Here is a 19,574-nt window from a genome sequence, read left to right as displayed (position 1 = left end):
CGACAGCAGGAAGCTCTCTCTTAATTCTGAGATAATGAAACGCTTCTAACCAGGCCCAACTGCTGAATATTACAAGAGCCATCATCTCGTGTGGATTGCATGCAGCTTTATTTTCTACTCCCCTGCATGGACTGAATATGATTCACAGCACAGTCACAGGAAACAGTCATTACTATTTATTTGGAGCGAGATGAGTGACTGCTCTAAACAGCATCAACTGCACCTGCGATAGTGCCGAGAATCTTTTTTCATTAAGCACACCCATGCCCTCTTTTTTTTCCCCCTCTTCTCTTCAATATTCTCTTCACAAAGAGTATTTTATTACAGTGCTGGCTGCATAGTTCAAAAAGGGAAGGGCCAAATTTACAATGATCATTAGAGAAGACGCAGAAGCATGGCAGCAAACACTAGCTTCACCACTTTGTGTGCACGGAAACATCCACATACCGTGCACAAGCCACACAAACAAACACGAACAGACAATCCATAAAGTATAACTAGTTATAATACAATTATAATATAACAATATGCCTGGCTGTGGGGGAGCCTTCTCATCCCCATTTCATACTTTCGCTGCGGCTGGAACATGTCAGAACACCCCGAACTCGCTCTGCTCCAGACAGCCCCCGAAAAGAGCTTGTCTCCCTCAACCCCCAGTGCAGCTCCTCTGTTTTCTTTACACGACACTGCTCGCAAGTTTGCTGCAGCAATTTATCTCTGGCTACACAGAGAGGTGAGCAGCCTGCTCCCCAGCCTGCTGCTGCTCCTTCTCCTGCCATAGTTTAGCAGTCGATGCTGAAGCCTCCCTGGCCCCCCAAACACTGCGCCTACGAGGTGACAGGGCATCAGCTAATTCCCACCCCGCTGTTATTCCCCCCTTCAGCAGTCTCTGCCGACGGAGGTACGCTTTTAGACTGCTACTTTGGATTTAATATACAGCTATAGAAAATTCAGAGCACTCAAAGCACAGACCTCTCTCTCGTCTATAGCCTTTATTGCCCAAGTGCATGCACCTGATGTGCTTATAAAAAATGTCCTTGCTGGCAAAATCCTCTTAAAATGGCACAGCTCTGTTTTCTGCTGGTTTCAGGCCAACGGTACAGAGAAGCTAAGGCCATTTCATCCCTCTGCTGTAGGTATCAGTGTCTCAAGTACCTGCATCCTGTGATGCCATTAAAAGCTTCAGGAGATTAAAAGTGTGGGTTTTCTTATTTGTCTAACAAAGTAAGGTACTTCACAGAATAATGGATTGCTCTTGAAAACTAATACTCCTAATAGCAGTGAACAGATGCACAGACTGGATTGTTTTTCCATAGTGAACTTGGGTACTTACTTTTGTAAATTGTATGTGGCCTCTGGAGAAAGCCTGATTTCAGATCACAACACTTATGGGAATGTCCTGTTTCTATATGGTCACTCTGATGCCACACATGACTGATACAAAGAAAGCCCCTTCACCAAAGAGGGAGCAGTGCCAAGCCCAGCACTCTCATGCACAAGGGATTATGGTGAGACCAACACCACGAAGGAGAGCAAGAAGGAAGACAGAGCTTAGAAGAGGGGACACATCATGGAAGGGAGAAAGGGGGAGCAAGGACTTTGCGGTGACCTGCATGCTGTTTACACTACAGCAGTGGGGTGATCACCTGTACATCCAGCACCCAGATGTTAAAGCAATTGGCATAGATAAAAAGATGGTGGGGAAAAAAGCGAATTAATAGAATGAATACATAAACCACTAAAAACTGCTTTTGACTGGATGGCAAGCTATGAATATTCCCAGCCATTACGTTGAATGCTGTATGCTTTTCCACAACTGGTTTTAAAAAGTCTCTTAGAACTGCTTCTCCTGTCAGCACCTAGCAAGGGACTATTCCAAGACAACATACTTTCCAACTGAGATGGGGTTGCACCCACCTTGGGTCTCAGCAACCGCCATCACTGCCCTGTGAGGAGAGCAGCACAACACCCTTCTCCTCTACTGGGCTGAGAACTCTGCTCCGCCATCCACAGGAACAGGCTTTGCCAACCTAGAAGTAAGGACTCTTATTTCATTGTTGCAAGAGAGTACATAGAAAATCAGAAGCAGTCTTGTATCAGGCAGGTGAGAAATACATCATTCCCAGCATTAGGTCTTTTACTGATCCCAAAGAGAACATCTTAAATCCCGAGGCAGAAGAACCATCAAAGGCAGTCCCAGTTACGGTACAGTTTGTTTTGCAATACAGACACTAGCTCACTAGGAGCTGATCCCAAATTATTATCACTTCACTTTTGCCTTTGATAGCCATTAGTCAAGCAATATCTGGGGACAGATTCTCCTCCTGGTTCCAGCACAGTGACCCCCCGAGCTGACAAGGTTATTCCGTATTTATACCTCCAGAACTGAGAGGCAGGTCTCTCTTACTTTTTGCAGCCGGAGGTAGCCAAGGTGGAGGGTGGGAATAGCCTTGCGGGAGCTGTGAGGGAGTAGCCCCTCACGGACAGGAGTAGCATTAGGCCGTCCATGTTCGCAGGACCACAGGGAGGGGAAAGGCTCCAGCCTGGCCAGGAAAAGAGCTGCCCCATGTCATCGGTGATGGGGGCTTCCCAGGGGACAAGCCAGCGTCATGCCAGCATGCTGAGGGCTTGAGCATCCATCACATTTGCCATTACTGTCAGAGCCTTCCCTCCTCAGCACCATCAGGGCGCTGCCTTCCCTGCCGAATTATTTTAAGCAAAAGCCGGGGTTTGAGGCAGAAAGTGCTTCTCGACATGTGAACTCTCAGCCCGTGAGGAGAGCGAGAGCTGTGAATGATTCGTGGGTTCCCCCCTGCCCCCGGTGTTTAAATGATTAATTAACAATTTCTAGAAACCAATTCACAAAAGGAGAAAGGGCAGATTTTCAAAACTATCAGCTTGTAAATGGAGCAGAGCCGATTCTCTGGCAACTCTTCTAACAAGGTTTCTTTTTTCACAGTATTTGTTTTATGCTTCCTAAAGATCTGTCCCTAGTCTAAATCCCAGCAGGGGGAGATGCCAGTGGAGTTTAATTACATTCCACCTATGGGGAACATTCAAGGAACAGGGCTCTGAAAAAACCCCACAACTTGGTCTAAAAAAATTTTTAAAAAAGGAAAAAAGTAATTTGATTAAAGCAATGATATGAATGTGCTGTGTCTCCTAACCGTAGGTTTAAAACATTCTCTTCTTACAAGTCTCAGGGCAAAGAGCCAAACACTCTGCTGAAGCAAACAGGGAATTTATACCATCAATTTACAGCAGACATTCAGCATTCAGGCCTATGGCTTAAGTAAGTACTTATGAGAAGTGGCATTTTAAAGGGTTTTGCTGATTTCTTTATTTTTCTTTCTTATACATAAACTAGACACGCCACGTGCTGTGGTGAAAATCCTTGTGATTCAGGACGGGTTTCAGCTTGGACATGAGATATTGTCAGTGTTTCAAGGGATTAAAATGGGCCCTGTGCTCTGCTGGCTGGGGTGCGTGTGTGCACGAACCTCAGAAGTGACCACCCAGCAGATGCTGGAGGTACACCCCAGCCCCAGCCAGGAGGGCGGGCAGGAGTTGAAGACATGCACATTAAATGTGAATTGGAGACTCACTGATCTGCAACTATGTCATGGGAACCCGCTGCCCTCAGCACAAGTGTGAAGGAGAGGCAAAGAGAGCTGCAGGCAGCCTCCTCCAGGTATAATTCTTTAAATCTGGAAAAGCCATCTAGCTGAAATATCTTCCTCTGCAGGAATCAGGCAAATGACTCCTGTGCGTTCAGCTGGGACACCTGAACAGTGGACTAGAGAGTGGAGGAAAAATACTGCGTTCCAAGCTGAGAGGAAAAACTAGACTTTTTCACCATTCCCCCTTCTGGTACTCCTAAATCAGCCACCTTGATGTTCTGTAAGTGGCTGCAATGAGACCCAACCTCAGCGCTCAGAGAGCAGCTCCCACGAGGGGCTGCAAAAGGGATGGTGAACACCGCTTCTCCACCGACTATCTGGACTCGGTATTAATGCCCTGCTGTACACAACGGAGACACTTTCCACCAAACAAGCACTGAAATATTTAATCATTTGAAACATTCAAGTGCGACAAAATTATCAATGAAACTAATTAAGAATCTTGAGATAATAAGCACTGATGACAAAATGTTCCACTCTAGTGCCTGCCATCAGGCAGTCAGGATTTATCATATCTGTCGTTTATAAAACTTACACCCCGAAGGATCTCAGCGTACTTTCAAAATGTGTGCTTCCACATAGTCCCGCTCCCCAAGGTGACTCGAACGACTCACGCACACCCAGCAATGGTCCCCAGATGAAGGGTCAGGACTTCAGATCACAACTATGGAAATACAAGAGCATACAGCACCACAAGCAGAGAAGTTGGAAAGTACCCGCTTCGAGGTCTGCAGGGCCGCGTCCTGGAGGTCTCACCCAACCCAGCTGTACAACGGAGACCCAGAAGGGAACGGGAGCCAAGAGCCCACAGAGCTGATGTGGGGAGGGAGAAGGGCATGGATTTGACAAAGAGCTGTGGCGCCAGCGTTTCATGCCCTGGGATTTTTCAGCAATTTGGGACAGGAAGTGAACCGGCGTCAGGCGATCGACGCTGCAGATGGGTCTTTAAGCAGCCAACATGTAAATGGAGTTTGGCAAAGATACCGCGACTAACAGCTTTTTTTTTGCTTTTTTTGCTTTTTTTTTTTTCTGGTGAGAAATGCCATTTTTAGATACAGTCGGAGAAATGTTGCCTTCTGCCTGCTAAGAGCAGGTGTACAGATGTCGACAGCGAGTTCAGGCGAGTGCCAGGTACTCGAGAGTTGTCACTGGGTATGTAAGCTGCCTAACACCATCTCCAAGCTTTTGCAGGAGGCGGGGTGTGGGTTTTTTGGGTCTTTTTTTTTTTGCTGAGGTTTCCAACAAATTGCTTCTCTAGCAGACCCTGTCTCCGGGCTCAACAGCTCAGCATAGCCTGACTTTTATTTTGTCTTTGTTTCTAAGTTAAGCCCTCTACGCCAGGCCAGCTTCTAAGAGAGGAAAATGGTAGGTCTCTCTGACTCACCAGTGCGGCTCCCGACGAGCTGCCCACGAGACAGGTACAGCTAATCTGAAATGACGCCTGGTAACTGCAACGTGTAATTTCAGACTCAAGGCACCAATTTCCCAGTCAGTTTGTAGCTACACTGTGTTACCGTAACGGGTTCTCTGCTCAATTATCACAACACTTAGTAAGTTACTCATTTCCGGGAGGGCTAAGAAACGTTGTAAATGATTTTCATTTTAAAGAAAGGGGGCATATGCCTCCTCTAGAAGAAACAAAGAGCAAAGTTTCTCCCCCGTATTTTGTTTATGGTTAATGTTTCACAAATAATATTATTCCATCGTTAGTATAAAAATACCTTTACGTTAAAAAATATGTGATAAACAGGCAAGAATTTAAAACCCAGGTGCGTGTGCCTTTGTGGCAATGGCACGAATCAGGCACAGGCAGTTTGAATATTTTATACTTCATAATTTTTTTCTTAAATAATTAACTAGCTTTAACTAGTGATTGTCCAGTCCTACCAGTGCTGCGGGCTTAACTGCACATTACACCTCCAAGTGTTTCTTTGGTGGCTCTGCTTCTCCCTGCTCTGAATCCAGGCAGAATAAGCCCACGAGCACCGCCAGATTTTTAACTTCAAGATCTGTTTCCTACCTCACTCTGAAGAACAATGTGAATCCATTTCCCACAGCTTTCCCTTCCACAGCAAACCCAAACAGCTCCGGTTAACATCTCTTGTGCTCACTGGATGGACCAGCATTCAGCCTACTATCTCTTAGCACAGTGGGGGAACCTCCCAGCTCCAGCTGGCAATGCGGGCTCATTTGATTCTCTGTTTGGCCTCTTTCAGTCCAGAAATAAAGTAGTTAAAATGCCATAGCTTGGTTCGCTTGCTGCATCGCTGACAATAATGCAGAGCCGGACCAGGAGACGAGGTGCACTGCACCACGGAAGAGTTGCACCCTTTGGATAACACATTGAAATTAAATCCTTTTTCCCCATCGCTGACTTGGAAAAGAAAGTTCTCCCAAGAGCTTCCAAAACCTACTACTAAGAATGACCTGGTCTGTAATTACCATCCCATAGCATAGTCCAGTGTTGAAGGATATACAAGTGTACATATATTTAGATGCATACAAATGCACATGAGGTCTTAGTAGCGTTTGCTGACACACTGCTTATAATTTGCATATCTGCCTATGCACAGCAAGTGTCTCATGGCTACCACATTTCTCTGCAAAGTCTGAGCATTAGTGGGATTAAAATTACTACTTCCTTAATCTGAAACGCTAAAAATATAAAAGAGAGTATTCCGATTTCAATTCAGTTTCAAGCAACCATTCCAGCAATTAGTTTTGACTTGGTGGGAGTTTAAGAGATCTGGTAACGTTGTTTTCCTACAAAACAAAACCTTAACCCTTGACTTGTGACATTACTTTCCATCTAATTTCTCTTTGTGTATTTATAGAGCTATAGAAACACTTAACTCCAACAACAACTGCAACACTTGAAACAAGGGCACACAGACCTGTTTTTGCTCGGTAAGATAAGCTTGGTAAGGTTTCATACTAATGGGTATTCATTTTAGAATACTCCAATTCTGATATCCACATTTGCCAAAGGATGTTAAAAAAAAAAAAAACATTGGTGAAACTCTGAAAACATGCCTTTGTACCATCCAACTTCTTTAAAAAAAAAAAGACATTCTACAAAGAGAAATTTTAGGAACTTGCAATTTTAACACAGGAAAACACTAACAGGTGGTAGCACTGCAGTTTCTGATTACAGTCGTACAATAAGGAGAAAACAGCTTTCCTATGCATAGGGTCTTCTGTAGCAGTCAAAGAATGATGGAAGTTCAGGGGAATCTGAGGTCAATAAATTAAAAAAGGAAATAAACCTAATCTTTATTTAGGAGAAGGATCATTAACTATTGGAGGAGATTAAACTAAATCATGGTTAATTCACTGTTGCCAGAAAGGTTAAGGTAGAGACAGGAGGACCCCTTGTATGACATTCCCAGCCCTGTTCATGCACAATATCAGGACTGGTAACTGAGATGAATCCTTATGGCAGGAATGGGGATGAAATCAGAGCCCAATTCCAAACATTGCCAAACATGAAAAAAGTTCATATCTGAATGTTATGACCTGGATCTATCTATGGTTTTCTTGTAAAATAAGAGCTGGGAAAGACAGCAGGATGTTCACTTTGCACCCAGTCTCTGTGTCCTTGCATTGTTCTCCATTTAAGTGCACTGCTAAGGCTCCACTGATAATAAAAGATTGATTTAAAAGACCATTCTACAACCTAAGCAAACACTGAGCCTGGTTAATGTTACATATCATATCCTCTTGTCATTTACTGCTACTCTGCCTGTTTACTGTGTCTTTCACTCCCCCTCAGTACCAGCCCCAATTTACAGCAGAGCAGCTGGTCCTTTGGGGCTGAGTCTGCAACTGCAACCCTGAGCCCAACAACAGCAGCCTCTTGATTATAAAAGCACAGCACTGATCTCGCTCAGGATCTGAACCAAAGCAACACCCTCCCGAGGTTTTGGGTCAAGTCTTTGCAGATATCCTAAATCTCTATGTCACTACTCAACAAGCTGAACTTAAATCTCTGGTAAGATCCAAACTGTAATCAAATTATCTGCATTCCTATATGAAGGTTCCTACTTCAGTCCAACAGAGAATATAAAAGAAGGTAGTGTGAATAAAAAAGAATTAAAAAACTTGTTTCCACTCCATCTTTAACTTCTATAAGAAAATCTATTCTTTTGCATGGGTTTACACTTCTTACATCAGTCAGTACAGTGCATGACAAAAACATCCATGTTCTTCCCATTAATAAAGAAGGAAAACTTAATGGAGTGTATCGTGTTTTGTCTTTTCTTTCTCTTATCATTTTCTGAATTACTGGTTTGCTTTGTGCTCCTTGCCAGCAAGATGACTACTGCTCCTTTCCTTTAAATAACCAGATCGTAAGAACAAGCGATGTGTCTTTGGAGCCTGATTCTCGGTTGCGCTAAGGTCCTACCATGGCAGCATAAACAGGCCTTACCATAGTTGCAAGCATTTGTTTATACATTAACAAGATAGTATCATGCAGGAATGAGGTGATGATAATACTGCTGCAGACAAAGTGTGAGGGTGATGTACACACACCTTGACAGTCCATTCCCATTACAGGAGCGGTGAAAGAAGGCATAAATATAAACTGAGAATCAGGCTCTTGGTTTGCAGTTACCCTGGATACAGTTTGTAGGATTTGTATGTTTAATTAACGCAAAATGTGGAAGGTTCCACAACCCTATAAAGACAACATGTTAGAGACAGTTTTGCCCAACATTTCTAGAACAGCAAAACTTGCAACAATGGAACAAGGATAATTAAAAAGATTACTAAAGCATTTTGTTTCGCTCGTTCTTCTTGGGATCCTTCATTTTCAAAGTCAGGAAAGACATTTTATGCCATCTAATTAAAACAACTGGGAGGGTTTTTTTAAACAGATATACTAATTTAAACAGAATTAATTCAGTGAAGGCCTATGCCCTTGGTTGTACACAAGACTAGACTGCACAATCACAAACTCCTGAACTTAAAATCTATGGTTTAATGATTTTCATAGACAATACCTCTTTTTTCCCCCCTCCAGAATGGAAAGGAGTGTGCTACATAGGGACAAAACACTGGCAAAATCACAATTTGCATTTCTGTCCTTGCACAGGGTGATGCATGCACATCCTTTAATTTGTGGACACCAGTAGACCTATTGACTTCAGTGATTTGGATCTCTGGTGAAAATCACTGTATTTTCACTTAAATCCACGGGGGAAAGACCAGATGATTTCACAAAGTATTCCTTGTGGGTTTTAAGTTAACAAGAACATGCAAATATTGCTTGATGAGTACTTTATTTCCCATGCCAAAACTTTTAAATTCTCTGTGCCCCACCCTGAAAAAATGGGGCCATTAATATCAGAAGCCTTGTAGGTACATTTAGAGGTTAGTATCTACATATCATTTGCGCGTTATCATATGAGAAATGCTAAAATAACCTAAAATATTTAGAAAAGATACAGTATCTTGCTCCCACTGGCAGAAGTCTACAGTGCCTAAGTGGCGGAGTACCAAACTTCCAAGTCGTTCGTCTGACAGCTACAGTTTGGGTTAAACATTGTTCAAACCTGTAGGTAAAGCAACCACTCGCCTCTCTGGGTAAATATAAGAAACAGATAAGCTCCATTACAGAATCAAGTAAGGAGGATTACAGCCCCTGTGCAAAGTCACACAGGCGACAGTCGCAATGCAAAATGACAAGCAAGGTTATGCCCGAGGCATCTGTGGCCAAAATGGTTTCTCTGGGTAGATCTCCGCACAGACCTGAGTGTTCAAGAAAGAAGGAAAAGGATCAGAAAAGGAAAACAAAGAAGGAGATGAGGAAGCACTAGGTATGGTCTCAAGAAGTTCAGCAATCCCGGCTTGGCGAGGGACTGCCACCATCCATGCGGCTCCATGGAGCTGTGAGCGCAGGAGCCATGTCCCGCTGCTCCATTCCTGTTTTTAAAGACAGTTTGCACATTCCTTGTAAATAAGTAGGGTCACTTCAAAGGTATTTGGATCCTAGCTCTAAGCCAAACAACCTAAAGGCCCCGAAATTTCAGCTGGCTGCTCTGCTCAACACAGGTAATCAATGTAAACAGCCAACAAATCATGATATGGCACAAAAACTGACAAATGTTGGAATCTTTCTCGGTTTACAATGCGGCCATGTCCATAGAGGTATGTCTTTCAGTACCGGAGCTCACACGCTCCTTTGGCGAGGGACCAAGCACTCTAAGTTTGCATCCAAATTGTGCATTTTATCTCACATTGAGCTTGCTTGGGCGACAGGAGGTATTTTAGGTAACAACCTACTACTTCTTGTTCCTCGTATCTCCATAGGAAATTGCTGGTAGTCATGACTTTCTTATTAAAGAAGGTATCAAACACATAAATGTGTTTTAAAATAACCAGCCGTTAGGGGAAAAACCCACAACCTGTGACACTGTCTGAAGTCACGCATGCAGCCGGTGTCAAGCTGTGCCACTTAAAAGCACTTCGGCGGCACCCACCTATGACAGCCAGGCAGTGCGTATTTGTGAATTTCTCACAGGCAGGGAGTAAAATGCTTTTAAACACCACCTTCTTCCCCCCACTCTTCCTCCCAGCGGGGGTCTCCGCTGGCTGGTTTCTACCAGGCAGGTAGAGAGAGATCACTTTTAAATAACAATTTCTTCCACTATTTGATTTCCACTCCTCCAAGCTCGGGGACACGTACCTGAGTGCTGGGGTGCCAGCACCACAAAGTACCTGCAGCACAAAGCCGCATATGCTGAAGCGGGATGTGACATCCTGGGCCACCCCTGGGGTCTGGCAGAAAGTCAGCCCTGGGGTCACCATGTACCAGAGACTCAGGTGGTGAAATCCAGGGAGTTCAAACATTTCTGGAGCATCCGTTGCAAGCAAAGCTACTTGTGAAGATGCAATCTTCAAGACTGGAGAGCATCGGCACAAAGCTGGGAGAATGCCATAATCTGACAAATGGCAAAGGGGTAACTGTGCCCTCCTCCTTGGAAAAATGATGAAAAAACTCTCCTTTTGGTGAAGGGGCATTCATACTGGTGGCAAATTGTGAAGTGAAATTCAAGTAAACCCCTTGTGACTACTCCTCCCCTCTCCCCTTTCACTGAAACAACATCAGAGCTATCTGCTGGTGGTGTTTAAATGCTTGTGTTTTTCACATCACAGAGGCAGGAGTTTTGGACCTCCAGATTCCTATACTTACATACCTTTGGAAATTAGCATAAACATCTCAGCTGGCTACCGATGTGATTAAGATGTGCCTCCACTTGGCAATTTTTTCTTTGAAACAAAGCAAAGGCTTTCATTTGTTAAGTGAAAATTCCCTGGTGGAAACCCCTCTTTCTTTCCCTCCCATTTCTGACCCCATATTGGGCACTTTAATCTAATTTTGGTTTGAGGTTTTAGAAGCTGAAGGCTGCTTCTGAAGATCACTGAGGGAAAAGAAATCACTGGGAGGAACACCACACTTTGAACTGAACATCCCTGGCACAATGCATATTGGAAAAAGCACTAAGAGCATTTCCCAATCAATGTAGCCATATTTTTCACACCCGGTTAGAAGAAATGGAAACCTGTAGTAAATAATGCTGCTTTGCACAAGTCCAATTACCCTAAATGATAAATTGCCTAATTATTTCGGCTCTAGAGTCTTTCCCAAGTTCTTTATCCTCTTCTTTGTAGTCACTGTCTGCAGAACAAGAGCATTTGACTGTTACTAATTAGCGAGAGAGAAAGATGCAGGACACTTGGTAAATTCACTTCCCTTTAAATCCATCTTACAGTTATTTTTCCCCATCATGGAGAAAAAAAAAAAAAAGTAATAATTTATTTAAAAGCTGCTCTGCTGGAAGAAATTTTTTCTCCATGACTACTCTATGATACTAAAACAGTCAGCTTTTGTTTTTTACATTCTCCAGAATGCCAAAAGATTAAAGGCACAGCAAGGTTAGATTAACACCTTGAAATTATCTGTAAGGTTCTCCACTTATCAGGCTATTAAATCTTCATTCCTGACTGCACAAAATCTTCTTTGTATCGTATCCTGAGTGCATGAACTTGACGTATCTTGAAAACAAATTCCAAAATGCAAGAGCTCTTAAAAGTCTTTTGTTTCAGCTCATAATACAATGACTTTCTGACATCTTGTTACCTCCTTGTTCCTTCATTTAGATCAACAATAGCAGCAAGGGGCTGTGGATAATTGCCCAATGTTCAGAACTTTTCCACTTCTCAATTTTCTCCTTTAAATTTGAACTGGAAGTACTGAGAAAGATATTAAAGTTTATTCAAAATTTCTATTGCACCAGAAGGTCAAAATCTTTTTAACGCATTCCTTCTTTTGACCTGAAGGTATGTTAAGCATAAAAAAAAAGGTACTATTTATTTTTTTCTGCCACTTATTAACAGAAACTTTGCTGAAATTAATTTTTTTTGTTTAAGATGCATGTAAAATCAAGAATTTTTACATATAAAATAATATGAATATTTTGTTGAATTCTGAAAGCACAAATTTCATACAGGTGGAAAATACTGAGTCAACAGTACCAAAGAATGAATTCTTCTGCTCACACAATGTGCCCTAATGCACTATGCCTCAGTGGCAGCCAGGATGGATAATTCCTAGGAGTGAGAAAGTAACTGAGCTTTCATTCTCATTACACCCGAGACCTGACTAAGGAAACTGCAGAATTTGGTCCCAGTTGTTAAATGAGCCTTCATTCAAGCACCTATTTATCCACTCAGTTCTGGCTAGGAATCAACAGTCCAGTCCATACAAGCTATCGGCATTTCTAGTGTATAAAAGTGCTCAGTCTCCGCTGATCGAGGCCCTGAATGCCCATCACAGAAGCTGCTATAGCAGTGAAATTCCACTTCTGTCCAGTCCACTTCCATAGAAAGCATTTTGAGGCACTGACCAAAAGATTCAAAACGTGACTAGTTAGACTAAGGTACAAGTTTTTGGTTGTATTGAAGGATTTCATTTTGGAAAAGACCCGCAACTTGTCTTTTGAAAATTAGGCATCAAATTAGCTATCAATACTAGTAAAAAATAGATATTATCCAGTTCTCTGAGACAGTAAAATCTATTAAGTGGTGTGAAATGGAAGAGTCCTTAAATAGCACGAATTTCCTACTTTTCTTTGTGTTTTCCTGAGTACTCCCTCTGCACCAGTCTTGCTATCTGGTTAAGTGAGGAAATGTTCACTCATATCACTGGAAGACCACTGCATTTCTAGAGCAAGGGCACACCCAGAAATACCACTTTTTCTTTCTTTCTATATTACAAGGGAAGCTTAAGATGGAGCAGGACAAACAATACAAAAGCCATCTCATGCTGATTAAAAGTAACACACAAACACATTGTTAGAAATGGAAATTATTTAAATACGTATGTGCTGCCAGGGTGGTAGAGAAGGGGAAAAAAAAGGGGGAGGGGGGGAGGTCACAAGAAGTTCATTCTACCAAGAACTGCTTTACATAATCATGAAATGCAAACTAGTTTCCATTCCTTCTGGCACAGGCTCATTCAGCCTTCACTTTGAATGCTTATTGACAAATAAATGGACTGGTTACTTCCTATTAATGCTACCTAATTTATGTACATACCTGGAGGAAAAATTCCATTTTGACCTCACATTCGTACCAGCTAAGATAATTTTTAAGCTATGAATATGTTGAATACAAGTTTAATTTCATCTTGGTTGCTGCTGGGGATTTGCCGTTTCTTAACAAATTAGGCATGTGTTCTCCTCAGCTCAGCTTTCGCACCTTATGCATATAATATGTGCAATTCAGGAATCTGTGTTGAACTTTCAGATGAAAGACCTTCTTTTCTTCAGCCATGATTCATTCTTTCCCTTCTCCTCTCTCTCATATGCAGGCATGTGCACACACACACACACACACAACTTGTTAGTTGTTTTTGTTTTATGAGCTGGTCCCCAGTACCTCTCCTTCTCTTCCTCTGCCCACAAAATGTCCTTACCAAGAAAGTGATGCTTGTTTTCACAAATCTCAAGAGCCGCTATTGTTCTGACCAAGGAAAGTGCTATTAAAGCAAGATTTTATCCATGAGTCTTGAAGGCATCTGATTTGTAGGCAAGTCAGTGGAGATCCCCACAGCAGATGAGGATGCCAGGGCTGGACCAACATCTTCATCCCCTGAAGAACCTCCCTGGTATGCTGGGGACATTCCAAATGGATGCTAACTAACATACAGTTTGAAAATGCTTCTTTGTTTAGTTTACTGCTTAATATTCCCCAGGAGACAAGTTCCTGTCTGCTGAATGTGATTGGCTGCTAATGCTGAGACACACTGTGGGGTTGTGACACAGATGTCCAAGGCCACCCTCCCTCATTTGTAAGTTCTCTCAGGGCCAAATGGTTTGGTCTCTCTGATTTCTTGCATCTGAGGTTGTGCCAATGGCTGGCTGTCCTTCCTTTCATTGTTAGGTGTTTACAAGTCAGCAGAACATACCTCATGGGAAACCTTTTGTACCTAACTCCCATGAAAATACTCTCTCTCTATATATAACACCTTTCTGGACTTGACCTCCACTTCACACACAAAAAAACCTCCTGAGTACTAGATGGACTGCCATCAAAAGACTAGGCACTTACACCCCTGAAGGGCATCCCCATTCCTGAGAAGTCACGCACCTATCCTCCTTCCACATGTAACTCCTCTGGCAGGACTGGCAAGAATATGTCCCTCCCAAGGTCGTGGAGGAGGGTGCTGCTCTTTACCGTGGTTTGAGCTTATCTCCTTGTTTACTTCTGCAAGGCTCAACTGCCCAGTGCAAAATTTGATCTACCAATTCTACCTCGAATTATGCTCCACCCTGCAAATAATGGTACCTACCTGTAGCTAAAAAGTTAACACTGATACTGGTAGTTATCATTGATTAAACATTGATATTGGTATGAATTTGGTTTTCTCTGTCCCTGGGGGAAGTATGGTGATTGCCATATAATATCCAAAGTGGTACACAGGACCATATGGGATAGGAATCCTGAAGACGCATCCTTCTCTTTACTTCCTCTTTAAATAAATGTGTCTAATCACATTTGAAGTACTGTGTTATTAAGATCTTCACCATTAAATGTTCCATGTCACTAGCAAAATTTATTCTTTAACATGAACCCTGTAGCAGTGATAGTGGGTCAATTATTATGAAGATGGCAAAATACCAGGAAAATTCAGGGGTGAAAATGAGTATCTATCCAGCATACATTACCCGAGACTCAGTTTTGCTCAAGAATAGCAATAAGGCAGAGTCACTGAGCAACATGTGACATTGCAGGCAAAAGATAAATTAGTCTTCATGAGCAAGAGACCGATAAGCTTGAATTGAACAAATGGAAAAATAAAAGTCTTTTGTGTTTGGTTGTTTGTTTTGGTTTTGTTGTTTGTTTTTTTTTTACTTTGGTGAAGAGGGGTAAATGAACCCTGCAACATCAACAACAACAACAAAAAGTTCCTTGAAATACGGGCACATTAATCATCTCAATCACACCTCATTCCAGGCCACATAGAAGCACCAGTTCTCAGCTGTTGAGAGGATTTCCCCAGGAAAGAAAGATGCTTTTTTCATACCCAGGTTGTCTTTTTGGTAGGGTTCTTGAAAAAGTCAAAAAAGGGGGACAAGATCCCTTCCTTGAAGATATCACTGGGGTCTAAAACACTGACTTTGTTCCTATAAGCTAACAGTAGACTTTTCAAAAAAGCAAAGTCAAAACATTTCTATAAACACCCTGGACTTACCAGCTGATTGACTCAACTCTTTCCATATTATAAATAACCTGATTCTCCAGGAAGTGCTTATCTTCGTAAGAGGTGCCTGTGGAGACCAGAGACCTGTAGATATAGTGCAAGAACTACAAATACGTGGTAAGCCAAAAGAATTGCCCTCACATACTCCTGGCTGGTCACACTCTTCCTGCTTGTCCATACTTCTGCCAAAGGATAACTGAGGCTGCCTACAAACCACAGCTTCTGTAAAGCAGGAGCAAGCAACGGGAGTCTTCCAGAAAGGCCTCTGGGACAACTTCTGTGGCTGGCACTGTGAGGGTGCCTGGGACAGAAGGCAACCCACACAAAGAGATACCTGCTAAGGCTTGCAGACTGGGCAAACTGAGCCCAAGCCTTCCCCCCAAGGTGCTTCCCCCTCAGCTTGAACAGGCTTGTGGTGAAGTGGGTGAACGTGAGGTGGGCTTGGGCTCAAGAGCTTGCACAAGCTACCTCTCCTTATACAGTAGAGACACAAGTCGGTGAAGAGACCAAAGCCCCAAGTCTCAGAGGTCCTTAAGTAGTTAAAAGTTCTGAAGAGTTGGGAACCAAAATAACTTCTCCCCAAGAAAAGTGACTGTAGGTCTCTCAAGTCCAAAGCTTGCATTCAAATCAGTAGATTGTAGGTACTAAGAGGAGGGGGGAAACGCAGGGAAGGGCTTATTGTCTTCTCCTAACTTATCAGTCTTCAGCTTGTATGTACAGAAGCACCACGAGACAAAAATAATTAACTGATTTCAGACACTGAGCAATTGTATGAAGAACTGCAGAAATATAATGCAACAGCATTCATTCTCTACATGTTTAAAAGCATCTTTTTATTTGTTAACAACAAAACTGATTGCTGACAGCTGACACTTGTGAATGATATGAGGCTCTGCAACATCTTCTTACACAAATAAAGAAATCAAAGAGGGTCATTTCCTTCAATAGAATAAACAGCAACACCATACAATATAGCTTGTGCTTACTGGGTTTGTATATTTTGTGCGTGTATGTGTATGCATGTGTAACAGCGACAGTCTTCTGTGGACTTTTTTCTGCAAACTATTTACAATTCAGGCTCCCTTGATAAATGCAAGCCTCTACTGTCAGCAATATTTGCTTAGTGAAGCTTAGTCTCTGTAGTTGCAAGCTTCTGAGAGGATAGTGCCTTGAGATACTGCATGAAAGGCACCAAACTCATGCAAATTGTTGTGGTAATTCCCCGACAGTGCCATCTCTCTGACTTTCACCTCTCATTTTCACTAACACTCAGAGAAAGCAGTCTGTGCTACCAAGGAGAATTCTCTGCATAAACCGCTTAAAAATCTAAAGGACTTGATCAGGCACAGAGACACCATAAAAATGGTCCTACCTCTCATTGCTCTCTGGGAATTTTATGGGAGGGGAATATTTTGAAACAGCAAAATCTCCTTTACAGTAAGACATCTCTGCTAGACTGCAGAGATAATTGTGAAGGAGTTCTTCAATGTGAAGAACAGAATCATACGCCAGTGCAAAATAGTATGACTCCACTCAAGTCAAGGATGATGTGCCAAGTTACCCCAGATGAGCAACTGCCACACCCAGTACGTTTGATTAATTACAGTGCCAAAGTCATAAATCACAAAGGGGGGGCTTATGGATCAGTCCAGTTCAACCTGGCCCATTCACAACTGACCACTGACAGCAGTTAAAATGGAATTAAACTGTGCCGTTTCATAAATGAAACTATGGATTGTAATGACTTCGGGCTGGCATCATTCAATATTATTGACATGAAGTAATACAGTTGAAACATAGTCCGGTCAACAGTTTCAATTGGACATATTGAAAATATTCCTGGGCTGTAAAGCAATAGAAAAGCAAATATTCACAGGAGCAGGAAGATTTCTTTCCATTAAAGAACAACCTCCAAACCTCCGTTTAAATAGTGGGAAGAGTATGGCAGGACTTTGAAGTTTCTTTAAACTTTATGGGGCTGTAGGCAGTGGTGAAAACATTGGTAAGTCACACCAGCACTTAAGTCACGCTAGTGCTTTGTGTGCATAGGAAATTGGATGGAGTACAGGTATGTTGGGACTTACCCTGCTCTTCATTCCTCTACACGCTGATGTTTCTAAGTCTCATACCAAGCAGTGATAAATAAGAGTTGTACATGGCATTTTAAAAATAGAACAGAAAACCCAGTTGGTCTTACAGTCTCCAATGAACGTTTTACAACAATAGCTGCCCTTTCATCTATTTACTTTTATTTGCTTTTTTACTCCTCCTGACTCCTGTGCTCTCCTTCACCTTTGCTGAGGATCCTGAAAGTATTCCTAGGCATTGGCAGCAAGGAGGAGCGAGCTGCTACTCCATCTGAGCTTCATCAGACCTCTTCTGGCTAGCGCAGAGCTGCTCCAGCCTTGCCTGTCAGTGCAGCAACACATTTCTCAGGTTCTGCAATTAGCACTAGGCCTTCAATGCAACTTTTTCACGTGGTGCTTTATGTAATAAAAGGTTAATGTAGACATAAGCTAAAAACCAAAACTTGCTAAGTACCAAGCCTTCCCCTTTGTTAATGCAAGACACGGTTGTCTATTACCGAGAATGTGCGGTAAATTATTCCTGAAGTTGAGATTAGAATTCAAGGTGCTTCTTGCTCCAGATTTCTCTACACTTGGCACCTTCTAGTATGCATTTCTTTATTACATGGAGGCAGAGCAGTTCATTCTTAGACCTCCTTTGGCCTCCCTTAGCTGCCCCAAAGTACACTTGCTTTCCCTCTCTCAAGAGAATGACCCCATTTCAGTGGTTTAAGCTGATCTGTTTACTTTGCAACAGATCAGGAGCACACACATAGCCACTTACCACATTTCACCTAAGGGCAACAAATAATTTCTTAGGAGAAGTTAACTTGATCACCTATGTTTTTGCAATCTATTTTGTGCCACTTGTCTTCCTGTGTAAAATTGTGCAGTCCAGCAAAACAACAGCAAAAAACTGTAACTGATAATTGTGAATGACTCGGTATTGAGAGAAGGGAGATGAGAGGGAGGGAGACGTTGAAATATTAAAATGGGAAGAGAAGTAAGAAAGGGAGACCTAGTATTAAGGGAATCCCCAGCATGGAAGATACAGCAGTTTTTCATGCCCTAAGCACTGTAGCTGAGGACAAACCACACAGAGCAGCTCAGAGTGCAGTGGGGCTCAGAAGCCACTGTCCGTCTGTTCAGAACGAATGCGTGCTACAGGCTTACTACGCTTTTGCTAAGCGCACGCGCAAACACACAAAAATAAATAAAAAGCAGCTTTTTTTACAAGAAAATAATCAGTTACGAGTGCAAAAGCTGTTCATAATGTACATGCCTTCTGAAGGGCCCTTTAAGAGCTCCGCACAGGGATTGGTTTTAACCGAAATGGAGAGTGTGAAGACCATGGGTGCATTCCTTCTCACCTGGTTAATGTGGATGAAAACATCTCTTTCACAACTGTATAGCTTCTAACAGTTTAGGGATGGTTAGCCACAAACCCTATAAAATAATCTGGTCTTGAAATAGCAACCAGGTGGTTTTTTTTTCCCCCCCTGTCCTCTTTTACTGGTATATAAAAATTAAAGGCTAGCTTCTCAGCTGATGTATATGATCATACCTGTACTAATATCAAATATGTTGTGCCAGTTTACAACCATCTGAAGATCTGACCCCTCTCTGCTGTCCTGGAAACAGATCTGTGGTCCCTGCAGAAAGTAGTATTTTTTTATACACACACAGATGTAGGCGTCCTGCCCCCACTAGCTCATATTTAACTCTCTTTTCATCTTGTTTATTTTGTCTTCACGGTATCAAAGCAAGCTGCACACCCAGCGACAAGCTTGCAGCAAATGGGTGCATCTTATTTTCAGTGGATGGCCTTTCACAGGGCACATACTACACCCCCAAGGGATCCATGAAGAGGAACAGGTGAGAGTCTCTACAATTTTAATTTCATTCCATCTGTTAGAAGAATTATGCTCAAACTTGTCTTTCCCAGTGCAGTTAGAGCAGACACAGGGATTCACGGGTAGAACGGGGAGAGGCAGTGTGTGATGACAGACCCTGCCTCTCTGCTTCCCCAGAGACAATGAAAACTGTGCACTCCCTTTCCCT

At 42.6% G+C, this 19,574-nt stretch overlaps 1 protein-coding gene across 1 annotated transcript in view; it reads right to left on the bottom strand.

The window, feature by feature from the left end:
* Nucleotides 1-19,574, bottom strand: part of TBXAS1 (thromboxane A synthase 1 (platelet)) — a 230,284-nt gene that overhangs the window by 42,700 nt on the left and 168,010 nt on the right. The window lies entirely within an intron of this gene.

The sequence above is a fragment of the Charadrius vociferus genome, unplaced genomic scaffold (assembly GCF_000708025.1).
Source record: "Charadrius vociferus isolate BGI_N301 unplaced genomic scaffold, ASM70802v2 scaffold196, whole genome shotgun sequence".
In the NCBI taxonomy this organism is placed as follows: domain Eukaryota; kingdom Metazoa; phylum Chordata; class Aves; order Charadriiformes; family Charadriidae; genus Charadrius; species Charadrius vociferus.
The sequence above is the reverse complement of the archived record's forward strand: the minus strand, read 5'-3'. Positions and strand labels throughout refer to the sequence as shown.